This window comes from Aphelocoma coerulescens, chromosome 1A, assembly GCF_041296385.1.
Source record: "Aphelocoma coerulescens isolate FSJ_1873_10779 chromosome 1A, UR_Acoe_1.0, whole genome shotgun sequence".
Classification (NCBI taxonomy): domain Eukaryota; kingdom Metazoa; phylum Chordata; class Aves; order Passeriformes; family Corvidae; genus Aphelocoma; species Aphelocoma coerulescens.
The window spans coordinates 65,211,651-65,228,261 of NC_091014.1; the positions used below are offsets into that span (position 1 = coordinate 65,211,651).

Sequence of the window (16,611 nt, forward strand, 5' to 3'; positions counted from 1 at the left end):
CTGCTCATTTCCTGATCAAAACCACCTGTTTCTATACATTGAATACACTGTCATGGACTTGAAAGTTACACATATTCCTATTGCATCCAGACAAATAAGAGCAATTCAAAAATGCCTTTAACATGCTGATCCTTCAGGAAGTAGATGCAGCCTCTCACTTGACTGCCCTGGTGAAAGAACAAGTGTAGCACAGCACAGTGTTTTGAGGATTAAAAAAGACAAAGGTGTTCCTACCTCTAACAAATACTTAAACCAGAACTACTTAATGAGACTGGTATTTCATTGCTTAATAATATTTTATGAAATGGGCATATCTGTAGTCATAAATACAGTCTGCTCTTGTGAAACTCTTGTACTATTGGATTCTGCAGAAGGAAAAAAAGATTGGAGGGTGAACAGGCTACAGTACAGCCCCAGGCCTGTGGCAGTTTATCAAGCCACATGTCCTTTATTTATTATGCTCATGTCCTGGGAGGCTTAAGAGGCCAGATTTTCATTTGAAATCAGTCATGGGGCCTGTTTTTTGGTTTTTCGTGGAAAAGCTACATCCGGTGCATTTCAAGATGGTTGGAATTCGGGTGGGGTGAATTTTTGTTGTTTGCTTGCTTTTTGAACTAGTGGACTTAAAAGGAGGGAAAAATTTGGGATTTGTGGATTTTTTTTTTTTTTGAGATGTCTTAAATTGAGATTTGTAGGTTGCTGGAAAAGGGGTTTGATCTTCAAAGTAGATTCCCTCTTATACCTTAACGTGCATCACCACACACTTGTTAACTTGGGAACTGTGGAAGACAGTGTACATCTTCAGGAACCACAGTTCTTTTCATTTCATAGCCTTCTATTTTTTTATACTTGAAAACTGTGCATTTTTGCAGCCTGATACTGCCTAACTGTGGAAGCTCTTTCTTCTAGTTGCTGTTTATGCATCAAACAGGTAGTCACACTTGGAAGTAAACCTTAACCAGAGGTATAAATAAGCTCCCTCGTAAGTGTATTTGATGTTTCAATACTTCAGCTGTTGTAGATTTTCACCAGCTCTTTCACAGTCTGCAGCTTGGTCAGCAAGGTGTGTATCTTCTGTTGGGTGTGACAGAAAAAAGGAGGGAAAGCATTGGTTTGCTGCAGCTGTCTAATGGATAAAGCGTGAGTTTGGGGCCTGGAGATGTGGATTCCTTTGCCCTCTGTCATGTGCTGATTTGTCCAGATGCTGCTGTTGGGGTTTGAACATCTCTGCTCAGAGCACACTTTGCAATGGTAGTGATGTCCTTGTACTCAGGCAAGAATTGTAGGGCATGCGAGATTACTGGGTCTGTGTCATTTGTAACACTCCTACTTTCAGTACATTAGAAAAAGTGGGGGAATCACAGAATCATAGAATGGAATGGGACCTTAAAGATCATCTCATTCCAACCCCCTGCTATGGGCAGGGACACCTTCCGCTATCCCAGCTTGCTGCAAGCCCCATCCGACCTGGTCTTGGACACTGCCTGGGCTGGGGCAGCCACAGCTTCTCTGGGCAACCTGTGCCAGGGCCTCACCTCTCCAGAGTAAAGAATTTCTTCCTCATATCTAATCTAAACCCACTCTCTGTCAGTGTGAAGCCATTCCCCCTTGCCCTGTCACTCCAGGCCCTTGCCAAGAGTCTCTCTCCATCTTTCCTGTGGGCTCCCTTCAGGCACTGCAAGGCCACTATGAGGTCACCCCAAAGCCTTCTCTTCTCCAGGCTGAACAATCCCAGTTCCCTCAGCCTTTCCTCACAGCAGAGCTGCTCCATCCCTCTGCTGCCCTTGGTGTCCCTGCTCTGGACTGGCTCCAGCAGCTCCCTGTCCTTCCTGTGCTGGGATCCCAGGGCTGGATGCAGCCCTGCAGGGGGGTCTCAGCAGAGCGGGGCAGAGGGGCAGAATCCCCCCTCCCCTGCTGCCCACGCTGGGGGCTCAGCCCAGCTCAGGGGGTTCTGTCCCAGCGCACACAGCCAGGGCAGGGCCAGCTCTCACCCACAGCACCCCCGAGTCCTTCTGCCAGGGCTGCTCCCTCTGCTTATCCCCAGCCTGTGTGGCATTGTGTCTTCACTGAGAAGCCTTGACTGCCTCCCGAACTGGAGAGAGGGGGGCAGGGGGAAAACAAAGCTGACACAGCAGCTGGTAACAAACGTATCAGGTTACCTGCAAGAGCGCTGTGAAAGGAAACTTTGGTTGAGACAAGAGAATAGATGGACGTAAAGCATGTGGGAAGAAACAGAAGTATTGGGCAATAGTTCTGCGTGTTTTGTGGACAAGAAGTACTGCCCAGTGAACAAATTGTGCTTTGAAGAAAGATAGTACAGAGCATAGTGGAAAATTCCATTGAAAAACAATCTCAACCACTTCAAATGAGCAGGAGCATCTCATGCTGGGAATCCATGCAGCCCACTGGCAAAGATGTTGGAATCAATTTAGTAAATATAAGCAACTGATCAAAACCTAGTCTTCTTTACCATAAACAACCATGCTTGGAGGAAAGGAACACCTCACAGCAGCTGTTCTCTTTTTCAGAGACAAGAATACAGAGAAATTCGTACACTTGTTTTTAAAGATACAAGGAAAAGTGCATTAACATCATTTCAGCTTAATGTCTATATGGAGTTAATCTTGGCTTCTATTGAAGATGATCTTGGAAGATCTGTGAGCTTCTGCTGTGTGTGGCATGAGGAAAGTGTCTTGGCCATCCCCACAGATTTGATACCAAAAGTTTTTGGTAGTTTTCAACAATACAGGCCAGAGACTGGCAGGCTGGAGAGCAGCTCTTCTCAGATGGAGCTCAGGGCCTTGGCACACAGCAGGCTGAGCATGAGCCAGTAGCTGGGCTTGGGAATACAACGGGCCAACAGCATCTCAGGCTGTTAGTGGGAGCACAGCCAGGAGATCGAGGAAAGTGATCACTTCCCTGTGCTCAGCATGTGTTGGAGTGGACCTGGAACACTCCATACAGCTATGGGCCCCCAGGGTCAGCATGGGCTGGAGCACATCCCCCATGAGGGGAGCTAGGCTGGGAAAAGGGATGGCTTTGGGGACACCTAACAGCAGCCTGCCCACACCTCTGGGGGCTTTTGAAAAGACAGGGCCAGGCTGTTCACAGTGGTGCTTGGCAGAAGGAAGATGGTGGTGGACAGAGATTGAAACAACAGAGGTTCAGACTGGTCACAAGGAAAAGCTTTTTCAACATCAGGACAACTAAATTTTGCAACATGGTCCCCAGAGAGGCTGAAAATCCTGGGAGGTTTTTCAAGACTTGGCTGCTTAAAGCTCTGACCAACCTCATCTGACCTCACAGCTGACTGACCTCTGCTTAGGAGGTGGAATTAGACACCTGAGGTCCCTCCTCTTGATCCTGTGGATACAAGACACAGCTTCAGAAAGAACCAAGAAGGTGTTAAGGAATGTTGTGTCCTCGTTATAGAAAGGCAGATCTGGAGGGCAGAAAACTTGAGGTATCTCATATCAGCCTCATTCCTATTGATGAGACTTTGTGATGTGCTGGGCAGCCACTGAGTTGACCTTATGTGTGGTGTGAAATTCCATGCTGTAGCGACCCAAGTTTCCAACAGGTGCCCTTGGAGAGTGTGATATGCAAAATCCACATCCTACACTTAGAGAAAATTGATCTGTCAGATGATGCTGACTCACTGTTAGACAAAGGCAGACTCCTCTACAGAAATAAATTGTATTTGTGTTTTACATAGCTTGTTATGTAGTCGTACATAAGAAATAATGAAATCCCAATTTTCAGGCATCAAACCTGAGTCTAGAGCAAAACTTTTATTCTAGCTTTTTCTTTAAGATCTATGGAATAAAGCTTGAATGACTTTTATTGACTTAAAAACAAATTATTTATTGACTGACGGTAACTTTTTACCTGTAACCCATGTTCTAGCAACAAAGAGCACAGAAAACAAAGTCTGCCAGCTTTTTTTCACATTCCAGGTATGTCAGGCACCATTTTAGGTGCCTGCAGTAAGTGGCATTCACAGTGGAAATGATCTTCAGAAAGTTTTTGTCTGTTTCAGTGTTTTTAGTGTAAAATGCTTTGAAGGAGTGTAGCTTGACAATGACTACATGCTGCTTGTGTACACTTAGATGCAGCTTTTATGTTTATTTTTGTTTCATAGAAAGCGTTGTAGGAAACGTGGCTTGTTCACTGTAGCTAGACCAGGAATTTTATATTCTTGCTGCTGCTGTACTCAACCAGCATGGACAAGTAGCTGAACACATTCACCTCCTGATCTGAGCACAAAGGATTGTCTATTTTACAGCTGTTTACACCATGTTTCTTCTGAATTTCTGTTTATACCTGACACTCAAGAAGCGTAACACAACAGTGCAAAGTTTTCCACTGACCATTTTAACTTGATATTTGCTTACTGTAAATATTACTTGGGTCCTGGGTTTAGCTTCTTACACACTTCACTGAAGGCCTAAATGAATTAATTTTGTGAAGTGGAAATTTGTAGCTGAGTAGGGACTGTGTAATTTGGCTCTGAGACATAATTCCTCCACCCTGGCCACTTAAAAAGAGAAGATTGGAATAAAAGCCCTCTTTCAGGAAAAAATGTACTCCATTCTATGGCTGTGTGGGAAAGCAATTAAATGCACATTAACTTTCCACAAGTGCTAGAGAAAAATCCCAATTGTTTTCTCAAGCCATGATCCAAGAGACAAAAGCCACATTCATGAAAAGAGAGCACAACATCTTTGAAGTGAAGAGCTCAAAAGAAGAGGGCTCTTACACCTGAGATTGTGGAGGTGAAGTCTCTGCAGGAGCTTCTCTGGTGCTTTCTCCAGGTATTGCAGAATGACGAATAGGGAGAAGTAACGGCTTATGTGCTTGGTGCTTTCCATTGGGAAAAACAGGGGAAGGCAGATTTTATTTCAGCTCTGAAGAAGGTGGATGCAGAAGGAAAAATGTCAGGGCAGTCAGGATACAATTGTTCCTAACCTAATGAACCTTGTTGAAAAAAGAAACAAAAACCTGGTTCCCTCTCTCTGTTTTCTTCCAGAGGTATCAGAAAAAGTGTGGGTTCTCCTAGCAGTCAGCCTGCCATTTTATTTTGAATGCTCATATCAGCAAACAGTATAAGGAAGGATTAATTCTGAAAACTGGGCCGTGTTCAGATGAACCTCTCTGTATGTGCCAGTGAGCACCCTGGGTGTTTACTGGACTTGGGATTCAAGGCATAGCTTTGGCAATGGAGGTTTTCCCTTGGTTGTGTTCTAAAAACGGCAGTAGGCTGCTGCCAGGAAGCTTTCCCTGTGTAGCAGCGCAGTGAGAGTGCAGTAATTTGTCCAACTTCTGCTACAGAAAAGCCACCAGAATCATCCAGCTGTTGTCAAATGGTGATTGATGGAGTAGAAGCAGATCCTCTATTTCACTGGTACCAGGTACGTGTGTGTAAAGCTAAGGAGGCATCCTGACTGTCCTGGGCACCATAAAATGGGGCATGTGCCTCTCTGTGCAGCTCCTGTGTGACTTACAGAGGCACTGGGTAAAATGATGGAAGGGAAATGCTGCAGAGAGGAAGAAAAAACATCTTGGACTAATTCAAGGGCAGTGAGTGAGTGTGTAATGCCCCCTCACAGCAGATCTGGTGTCCCTCCTCCTCTCTCCCTGCAGCATCAGTCAGGGCTGAGGCTGCAGCATGGCCATACCTTCAGCCTCAGCAATGGAGAAGTCAAGTCACACCTGAATTTGATTTCTAAAGGATGCATGATGTCATCCTTCCCCAAAAGGCACTGAGTTTGAACATAAAATGATGGGACTGGTTCAAATTACATGGTTGTAATTCGTACTGTGGGAGCCAGCTATGGAAAGGTGCCTACAGTGGATCTGGGTGGAGCGCTCCAGCTTGCTTCAGGCATCCAAGAGCCAAAACCTGAGTGCTTTAGCAAAGGAGAGCTGGCATTCCCAGGCAATGCACAAGTCCTGAGGCTTTCAGTGTGCCAGACAGATCCACAGGGAGCACCACAAGGTGGGACCTGCCCTTGCTGGTGTTGGTCAACAGCAAGAGAAATCCTTCCTGTGGTTCCAACAGGCTGTGGAGGAGTTCCCTTGTGTGCTGTGAGAGAGGGAAATCTTCCAGTGAGGCAGAAGGAGCAGCTCTGACTTGTTCTGGTGTGCTCAAGCGTGCAGAGGGCAATCCTGCTCTGGCATTAGTATTTCTCAGCTGAGAGCAATTGTGTTTGGCTGCTTCCTCTGCAGGTTTTCTGCAGCAGCTGCAGGTGAATGAGTAGGGATCCACTTGCACCTGTGTGGTTCCTTCCACCTGGTCCTTAATTGACCAATTAAAAGTAATTGAGTAATTAATCCCTGCCAACCTCTCTAACAGGAGAAGGAATTCAGGAGGTGAGGCATGATAAAAGGCAGTGTTCTTAATCTTAGTTGTGGCTGGGTAGTGAGGGATCAATTTTCTTTTCACAAAAGTTGTGTCATGAGCTTGTATGATTTAACAAAATGGCTTGGCATCTGTAGATGCTGGGGTTCCTGAATTGTGTGACTTGTTCTTTATCATTAGGTCATATTTAATTGTGTGTTGTATAACAGTGGATATTAACCTCATCTGAAGTCCTGACTTTGATGGGCTGTGGAATACACAGTAAATTGTAGGCTAAAATGTAAAAAAACATTCCTTTCAGAGAAAATTTATCAGGAAGAATCCTGTGGAGCAGACTCAGAAATTAATCTGCTCATTAGAGTAATGAAGTAATATTGACCACAGTAAGCAGGTTTGTGCCTATATCCTGCACAGCTCTTTATGCTTGGTGGCTGCCAGAATAAAGCTGCAATAACATAACTTCTGAAATAATGAAGTTAAAGTGCAAATGAGTTGTTGTTCCCCTCATAAAGGGAACTTGTGGTTCCTCTCTGTCTATCCTGTCTGACACTGAGGGACAGCAGAATTTTGGCAGTTAACTGTACATTTTCCAGACTCACCTGTGTTCAGAGCAAGCGTGTTGTGACATACAGCTTTTCAAAAAAACATTGTCCCCAGCCTTAGTGACAGGGATTGTTAAAATTACTTGTTATCGCTTCATGGCATAGAACTGGTTTATTTCTTAGATTATCCAGGAACTTCATCTAACAAGTTTCTTACTCCTGCAGGGAATGGGCATCTTAACAGTGCCCTTGATCACCTGTGCTCACTTCCTGTGGTTTTCCAGTATTGGTGGTCACAGTGGTGTGGTTTCCGTGTTTAGGGTTGTGTCACTGGATTCTTTGGAACTGAACACCACGTGGTGCTGTGCAGCTGGTCTTGCCCACTCTGGCAGCCCCTGCCATTTTAATCCTGTGTTTAGTCCTTGTTTCGTTAATTCCGACCCAGCACATGCAGAAAACCTGATCTCTGGTGTTAGCAGAGATTTATTACTCTGCCCCATGGAGGCCAAAGGGGATGGGATTTCCCAGAAATGGGAGTGCAGGACTGTACTGAAATGTTTGTGAGGAGGCATTGCACTGCACAACTTTTAATTACTTTTTTACTTATGATTCATAGTCCTGACGTACTCAGGAACTCTCGACCAGACACAATAGAGGCTGCTGCTGCACTTGCCAGAAATGCATTGTTCTGGTATTTTAACCCTCCTTAACCCTGTGCTGAGGAAAGAAGTGTGCCAAAATTGGTTACGAGGAGACATTCTTCCCTGTTGTGACCACCTGGATGGATTCCCTTCTTTCAAAATCTTCAGCTCAGTCCTTTGAGAGCACATCTTCAGGTCAGTCTTCTAGTCTAGAAGAACACAGAGCTGTAGAGAACAAAGAGTCTCTGTTTAAACTGTTTGTGGTCATGTTTGCCTACAGTTTTCAAGGGATACCCACACACGACTCTGTCAAACACTAGATTCCATGCCAGGCTTTTCTCTCAAAAATGTTCCACCTCGCCTGGAATCACTCAAATTGTCACTCATACACACAGACAGATGGAGAATGCGTGGATGTGGTTCATGTTCTAGTGTGAGTCAATATACCCAAGGGGAGGGGGGAGTCACAGCTTCCAGTCTTTGCACAGAGACACAGAGTAAAAGTGGAAAAGGGATGCAAAGATTTCCCATTCCAGAACAGTCTGTAGCCCCAGGTCTAATAGCTTCAGGTGCTGAGCAGGGAGAAGAATAATCCCATTTGAGAGACTTAAGGGAGTTCTCAGATTCACTCCACAGGCACAGCATTCAGAGGGATACAATTCATGCCTCTCTTAAAGGGTAGGCTGGCTTGACCTAAATACTCCTGGAACAGACACTTGAGCCAGGAAGCCCCTAGAACAGCTAGATTTGGTGGCTAATTAAACTGAATAAACAAAGAAAAGTTATTAGAAAACAAAAGGTGAACATTGTGCACAGTGTTTTATTATTGCAATACTAAATTGCACAGATACCCCATCTGGAGGGACAGGTGTTACTCTCTGTCCATCCAAACCCAGCATTTTGCCTTGGAGCAGTGGGAAGGGGTTTCCTTCATGTCCCTCATTGCAGCAGCTTTAAGCAGATCTACCCAAAGAACCACAGAACCGCTCCATTTCATGCCAGCCACAAGATGAAGTGACATCAGCTGGGGACAAAGCTGGCCTTTGTTACCTGGGAGAGTGGCAAATGTGTGTGTGAAGGGCAAGGATGGGGCAAGTTACTCAAAAGACAAATCAATCAGGTTCTCCAATGCGGACAGGGTCCGTGTGTCCACCACACTCCAGCTGTGCCTGCAGTCTGACAGGATAAAAGGACCAGGGAAGGACTAGGGCCTGCTGTCATTCAACAGCAGCCTAAAGAGGCAGGTGTGTCCCTTTGTCACCAGGGGCAGAGGCACAATGATGACCAAGGCCACAGTGTCCTCGGGACATGAGACTAAAATATGAAAGCTGTATTTTTAGAGTTTCCTGTCTGAGGCTGATTTTCTCTCCCATGCAGCCAGTGAGGTGCCACCAGCTCACAGACAGCACAATAATGCTCCAAAAACCAGGAAACCATTTAATCAGGTTTTTAAAGCTTGCATGCCTTAATATTGCAAATGATGGAGATATACAATGAATAAACTTTGTGAAATGGGTACAAGTTGGGGGGAAAATAGCCTGATTGCCTGAAAGGTTGAGAGAGCCAGAATATATCAACAATGTGCTTTAATTACTCTTTGTATTAGTGCCTCTGTCACTGTCAGCTTTCAGAAAACTACCTTTTGTAACTGTCTCTATTTGGAGGTAGAAAAAGCAGTCTAGGATGACTCACAGGTGTCTGGGAAGGTCAGAATACTTTTCTCCTTGCATGTTTCATCACAGTATTTTCAAGAAATTACTGTAGAGTGATGTCACCCAAGGAAAATGTCATCCCACAAGAGCTGCCCACAAGTTTGCCTTTATAAAGAAGGTTGAACAGTTCAGTCTGTGTTAATGGTTAAGCTGGCCAGACGTTTCTCACTGATCACAACGTTTTCTTTAATGATCTTTTCAGAGAGGCTGTGGGACAGGGGTTTTGCAGACATACATCATTCCCAAGTCTGTGTTTACTTATCACGTAGGTTTGGAGATACCTACTTTGGCATATCAATGTTAAAAATGGCTTCAGGTGATGAGCAGGGAGAAGAATAATCCCATTTGAGAGACTTCAGGGAGTTCTCAGATTCACTCCACAGGCACAGCATTCAGAGGGATACAAATTCATGCCTCTCTTAAGGGTAGGCTGGCTTGACCTAAATACTCCTGGAACAGACTTGAACCAGGAAGCCCCCAGACACAACTAGCCAGATTTGGTGGCTAATTGAAATAAATATAGGACAGATAATAGAAAACAAAAGGTGAACGTTGTGCACAATGTTTTGTTATTGAGTACTGAGGTCATAATATCATCCTTTAACAACTTCTCTCCCCTAGGGCTGATCAATGTGCCACCTGAGACCCAGGGTGGGTTTCTGGAGGAGACTTTGGTACATCTTGCTTCTGGTCAGTGAATTATGTGCTTGTCCCACACTCCTTGGGGCCAGATACTATTTCCAGACTCATGAGAAATACAGATGATTATTCTAAACTGAGGTATGTTAGTACAGCAAAATTATTCCGTGTCAGAAGATGGGAGATAGAGGGAGGAGAGTAAATCACTGATAGATTATAAATATAACATACTGCAGGCATCACACAATTGTTAACCTACTATTTCTGCATCTGGTCTCCTTGACCCATCACCCCTTCTACCTGTACACTGAGCTGAAGCTAAGGCAGCTGGATTCACCAGCTTGATCCCGTGGATTCTCCCCCTCAACCCAGCATTTCCTACATCCACTCTGCAAAGCTTTTCACATCCCATTTTTGCCTGGCCTCTGTGGGTGTCTGGCAGGTGCTGTCTGTGTCTGCTAAACTCCCGTGGCACCTCACTCCAGTCACTTCCCTGTGCTCCCTCAAGGGCTGTCTGCCCTCGAGGACCTGGCACAGCTGTCCTCCCAAAACCCATCAGCCTTGCAGCTGGCTCTGCTGCCCAAAAACCATTCATGCTGCTGTGGAAGCAGTGCTTGCTCCAGAACAACTGAGCTGCTGTCTGAGGAGAGAGAAGCTGTAATCAGGAACTTCCAGAGGAGATCAGAAACTTCTTAGCCATGGGCTTTATCATGCCTGTTGTCAAGGTCTGGGGAAAGGAAAGGAAAGGAAAGGAAAGGAAAGGAAAGGAAAGGAAAGGAAAGGAAAGGAAAGGAAAGGAAAGGAAAGGAAAGGAAAGGAAAGGAAAGGAAAGGAAAGGAAAGGAAAGGAAAGGAAAGGAAAGGAAAGGAAAGGAAAGGAAAGGAAAGGAAAGGAAAGGAAAGGAAAGGAAAGGAAAGGAAAGAAAGGAAAGGAAAGGAAAGGAAAGGAAAGGAAAGGAAAGGAAAGGAAAGGAAAGGAAAGGAAAGGAAAGGAAAGGAAAGGAAAGGAAAGGAAAGGAAAAGGAAAGGAAAGGAAAGAAGAAAGAAAGGAAAGGAAAGGAAGAAAGGAAAGGAAAGGAAAGGAAAGGAAAGGAAAGGAAAGGAAAGGAAAGGAAAGGAAAGGAAAGGAAAGGAAAGGAAGAAGGAAAGAAAGGAAAGGAAAGGAAAGGAAAGGAAAGGAAAGGAAAGGAAAGGAAAGGAAAGGAAAGGAAAGGAAAGGAAAGGAAAGGAAAGGAAAGGAAAGGAAAGGAAAGGAAAGGAAAGGAAAGGAAAGGAAAGGAAAGGAAAGGAAAGGAAAGGAAAGGAAAGGAAAGGAAAGAAGGGAAAGGATTCCAGGTGGCACTGCTGGTCTCCTTAATGGTGGGCAAGTGGTTTGCTGAACTTTTTAAAGTACCTCTGGCTTTTTCACAATATAAAAATAAACCTGTCCTGACCTCTTTTGAACCCATTTCTTAGGGACACGATCTCCACTGATGTTGGATGTTTTCAAAACCTTTCAGGAAGCATTTTAAGTGCAGTGCATTAGACTTGGCCTTCTTTCTGAGCCTGATTCAGCACTTATGTGTGAGCACAGCCTGGTCTGTTGGTACAATACGTTTGCTGCAAGCTGTGCATGTCCTGAACTGCCTCTGCTGGGAAGCAATGGATCAGCCTCTCATCATGCTCCCTGTCTGCCCTCAGACTTACTGCAGAAATTAATGATCCAAGCAAGGGACTAAATCAATCCAATCCCAGCTATATACTCTGGGGAATGCCGGTGTCAGCTGGGGCTGCTGGAGCCAGCTCTGTTTATTGGCCCATGCACACTATGCAGTAAAACACCAGCTTGAACCCAAATGCCAGACCCTAGAATCACCAAATGTCAGGGAAAACTGGATCCAAGCCTGCCTCTAGTGCAGTCACCTTTCCCTGAGCATTGTCTGAACCCCTTCATGTCTCTGCTGGAATGGCAGAGTGAATGTTGTAGAAACACAGATGGTTCCTGCCCCCTCAAAGGCAGTTGCTGTGTTCCTGTCACCACTGGCCCAAGGCTTGTGGCCCAAGGTTTGTGGCCATTAATCCAGCTGTACCTGAACTGGGCACTGGGCAAGCCTGAATGTAGGTGTCAAGTGCTCTCTAGATTCCCAAGTGACACATTGCTGCACACAGTAAGGGCTCTTCTTGTCAAGTATTACACACAGTTATTCCTGGATCTGATCCATAAAGCAAAGGCAAGTCAGGGTTGATAATTGAAGTAATGCATGCAGGAAGGCTTTAACTCCTAAGTGTGTTTTCCAACTTTACCCCTAAATATCCAAACCCAATCCTATATCTTGTGCATATAAATATGTACACAGCCACCCCACACACGTACAGTGTTTGTCTCTAACACAAACTTGAAGTTGTATTTAACATTTTCATTTTATTCTATGTGACTGAAAGATAAACTGTAAAGAGAAACCCAAGGAAATTATAATGATCATCTTACTGTCCTACCACTTGTGTTCCCCCCATTATGAGAAATTTCTCTAATTTCTCTAGGCTGTGCCACAAATGACTGAGGCTTCACTGGTTGTCAGTGCATCTCCCTCCCACCACAGTCTCCCTCTTTTCTTGGATCCTCCTCTCCTTGTGTGTTTTCCCCCTTCCCACTCATCTTCTCACAGGATATGAGTAACTGCCACTGAAGTCAAAGTGAGTTACTCACTTCCTGCATCAGGCAACTCAGATCCCTGCAGTGCACACTCTGCAGGATCACACCAGCACTGCGTGCCTGCTCCGCAGTGGGAACGAGCTCTGAGAGAACTGCCTTGCCAGGTTGCTAGCATTTCATGGCTTGAAACTGCTGGGAAAAAAACCCTCTGAAATGCTGTTTCATGAAGTCATACAGAACGAACAGTCATAATTTAAAAACTGTTGTTATATAGATGTGATAAATGTTGTTATATAAATGATGCTTCATGGAAAAAGGACCATAGACTTGTATTTACTCTGAGGGGTTTTTATCACTTCTTGGTTTTGTCAAGTGCTTGTTTTGGTTTTTTTTCAGTTCAATATCACTTCATCTGGGAAATTGTTCAGCCACTTTCTAAAATGAAGAGTTATGCTGGAGTTCAATGGGCACAATGTTTTGTATTTACAAAAAATGTCTTACCCTTTTTTTACAAAAAATATCTTATCAGAGGTAGAAATATGATCAAATTGTTAGATCTGAATAGTTCCAGTCATCCATAGCTGGAGCTTGTCAGAAACCTTTTCAAGTGCTTGAATCTCTCTCTTCTGCTCTAGGAGCCCATCTAGCATGAACTCTGCCCTTTAAGCAGACTGACTGCATCTTTAGGTATTTACTCACGTTTCCTCTTGAGGTACAGACCTCTCAGAACTACAGCCTCACAAGCCCTTCTGAAATATGCTGTGGAGCTGATACCAAACAGCAGCAAGTGCTTACTGCTGGTCCTGCTGCATCCCCAGGGAGCAGCCTGGAAATCCAGCTGGTGATGATCAAGAGAAGAGCTGTTTGGAGAAAAAGCTGCCTCGTGCTTGCACATGCTTGTGGTTGGACTTCAAATAACTGTTTTAAGTCTAGGACTTGGATGAGAAACTAGAGTTGGGAAAGACAACCTCTCAAGAGGATTTCCTTACATGGAAAACTCTGTTTGGCTGATCCTGCAGGTGATAAAACTCTTAAACCTGTAGTGGCACTTGTGGTTGTGTTTTCAAAGCTAAACTAGGCAGCACCATGAAAAAACGGTGGCACAACAACTGTGGAAAATACCCACTCTTAGTATCACTGGGGGAAGAAGCAGCACTACAAAAGCTATTTCACAGAAGTACATATGATTAATCATGCAGAGAAGACCTGTATCCATAAGAATTGAAGCCAGAGGTAAACACCAATAACTGCAGTTTTCAGAATAAGAGCATAGAAAAGAAACTGAAATTTTCAGTCTGAGTGGCTTAAAAGTGCAGTGTAGGGAAGTAACACATACAGCACAGAAGATTTCTCTTTTATTCCTGGCTTCACAAGAAGGCGAGATAATGATACAGCTGTCAGAAACTCCAGGTGTTTGTCAGAACTTTTGTGCTCCAAGAGGTTGTGCTCCTAGAGAAAATCCTCAGGATTCCTGCAAATCCAGCTGGAGTTAATTAAGCCTTCTGGAAAGAAAGCACAGGAAGGCTGTGCCCACAGGTCGCATCTGAGTTTCAGCAGAGATGCCAAGGAGCTGTCTAGGGGGTTCACTGACATCTCAGAGCAATCCTGAAAATGCTGCTCTCATCAGGAGCGATTTCTGTCGAAGGAGCAAAGTCTCCTTATGGAGCCTCCTATGCCAATGCTCCTTTTTCTGCCATCTCTTCACTTGCTCAGTGGTGCAGCTCAGAGTTCTTCGCCTTCAGGACAGCATCTGCTTTTTGGGAACGCTGTCAGGCTCCAAAAATCTCTGCCAGAGCTGGCTCTAACCTTTGGCTGCTCCTGCCCAACGAAAGAGCTGAGAAGCACTTGCAGTGCAACACAGGAGAAGGTTTTCACATTTTTTCCCTTCCCTTCAGGGTTAAATCCCAGCCTTGAGGAAGTCAAAGGCTGAACTGCCATCAGCCCTCCCCAAGAATATCTTGCCAGGACTTACAAAGGACCTACAGTGATGACCACTGTTTGCCTTGAAGGCTCCTTAACCAATCTCTTTATCTTCCTTTTTTTTACAGATTAGTCATACTAGTTCTTTTTCTGGTATAAAATCATGTTGAAACCAAAAATCTTGGAAAAGCCATTGCAGGCTTTCTTTTTATCCTGTGGTAGGAAGGAGAGCCACCCCATTGGCAAACTTGGATTGTTTTTTCCCTCCTAAAAATATTTTTTCTTTGCCTTAGCTTTTGCTGTGTTTCAAATCTGTAGAATAAAAACCTCTTCAATATTATCCATAGCCAAAGCACTGAAGACTTTTTTTTTTTCCTCCATAACACACACCTTGATTTGCATCCTGGAATGGTTTTAAGATACCAGAGAAGGGAGGCTGGGAAGGACAAGGAAAGGGGCAGGAAAGATAAAGGACCAGAGAGAGATGGGGCACTTTGAGGATCAAAAAGTTCCTGAATTCTATTAATTCTGTCTCTGCCACAGGTTAATTAGGTAAGCAGTAGGAAAAGAGAAAGGACTGCCTAATTCAGGCTTTATGCTATGGTTTACATTGGGAAAAAAAAAAAAAGGCAATAACTGGGAATAAACAGAATGCAACAACTTGGGGAAACATTTAGGATTAAAGATGTGTATACTAAATATGTGATTCCCTAGCTCCTTCAGGAAGAAGCTAGGAAAACAGCATTTCTGACACTTCCCATAAATGTCTCAGGAAAGCCAAAACATTTGTTACTTTATTCTTATTATTTCTTAGCAAGAAAGCCTATGGGGGGAATGGATTTTTACCTCTGCTGTCAGAAAGCAGAGTGCCTTTGTGTGTGTGTGTGTGTGTGTTTATATAACCACAAAGCCAATTTGTTTTTAAGCTTGAAGGTCACCATTAAGCAAAGATCATGGCCACAATATTGAGTTATATTTAGGGACAAAAACACAACAAAGGAACAGGATAGTCTGTATTTTGTCAGTGTCTGTGACATTTTTATTACCTATTTGTTATTGCAGTGTTATGGGAAAGTCACTGAAGCATACATTATTATTCACTGCTCCATCTTCATTCCACATGCTCCGAACCAGTTAAATGTAAAATTTCAGACTAGCTGTGGAAAAGTGATTTTCCATCCAGCCCTCCACTTGTCACTGTCCTGGAGATAAAGTGGGGTTGAGCCACCACTTGACCTTGTTCTTTTCCTTCTAGGAATCCTTGACTAGGACCAGCCATGTGGGTAAAACCCAGCTGAGTTTTTAAACCCTTTCTCTGCTTACCAGTTACAAATTCATTTTCATTCTTTGTTTTCAAAGACGCTATCAAGCTGTCACAAGAGTTATTGATATTCCCTGAACAAGCATCCATTAGCCAGTCATTTCCACCTAACCCTGAGTCTTCCCAAGCTGGTTCACTTGGTGCTCTGCATAGTCCAGCCTTGGAAAGAATTATTTAACAATATTGCTATTATTGAGGCAGCTCTATAAAGTCAGGGCAGCAGCATCAGAAAGCTAAATGTAGCTTTGTGGAGGTTTTGTAGGACTGTGGGAGAGCACTCAGCAGATGGAATTTCCCTGTGCAGCCGTGCTTGTCCCCTTTGCCAGTTACTTGATGAAGCTGCGTGGATCTTGTCATTAAACAGCTTCTTTCTTCAAGTGAGGAGGAAGGTAGTGCATAGGAGTAAGTTAAATGGTAGCAGTTACCTCAGCCAGATGTTGCCACAACAAATTCTGGCTTGCTGCAGTTCAGGTTGTTTCTCTTTTAGCTTACTCTTTGTTTGCTAAATTTGTTTATCTGAAGTTGGAGCCAAGAAACCTGGAGCATCTCTTCCCATCGCAGCAGTGCCACAGGGGATCCTTCTGAGTTTCCCATGGAAACTTGTGAGGCTTCCAAGAATGCTTAGAAGTCAAGGGAAACATTCAGCTTGACTTGACTATTTTTCCTTCTGTTTGAAGCTATGATATTGAGATTTCAGGTTTACTGCACCCGCCCCTATGGAGAGCGCACCTGACAATTCCTCTGGCAGTGGCAGTTCCATAGGGGCCAAGTAAGAATACTGAAGCTGACATTCCCTCACACAGACTTGGAAATGTTAGTGAATGGGAGAGTTTTGCTGCTGCAA

The 16,611-nt window shown here is 44.3% G+C and overlaps 2 long non-coding RNA genes across 2 annotated transcripts; one reads left to right on the forward strand and one right to left on the reverse strand.

The window, feature by feature from the left end:
- Positions 1-4,587: 4,587 nt before the first annotated feature.
- LOC138104747 (uncharacterized) lies at positions 4,588-6,185 on the reverse strand. Its single transcript, XR_011148258.1, has 2 exons — positions 5,679-6,185; positions 4,588-5,537 (listed from the first exon to the last, which is right to left on the reverse strand). It is a non-coding gene; the product is annotated as an uncharacterized lncRNA (long non-coding RNA).
- A 159-nt stretch (positions 6,186-6,344) lies between these two features.
- Positions 6,345-10,641, forward strand: LOC138104748 (uncharacterized). The gene is made up of 3 exons (XR_011148259.1): positions 6,345-6,372; positions 7,520-7,739; positions 9,878-10,641. It is a non-coding gene; the product is annotated as an uncharacterized lncRNA (long non-coding RNA).
- The last annotated feature ends 5,970 nt before the right edge of the window (positions 10,642-16,611 follow it).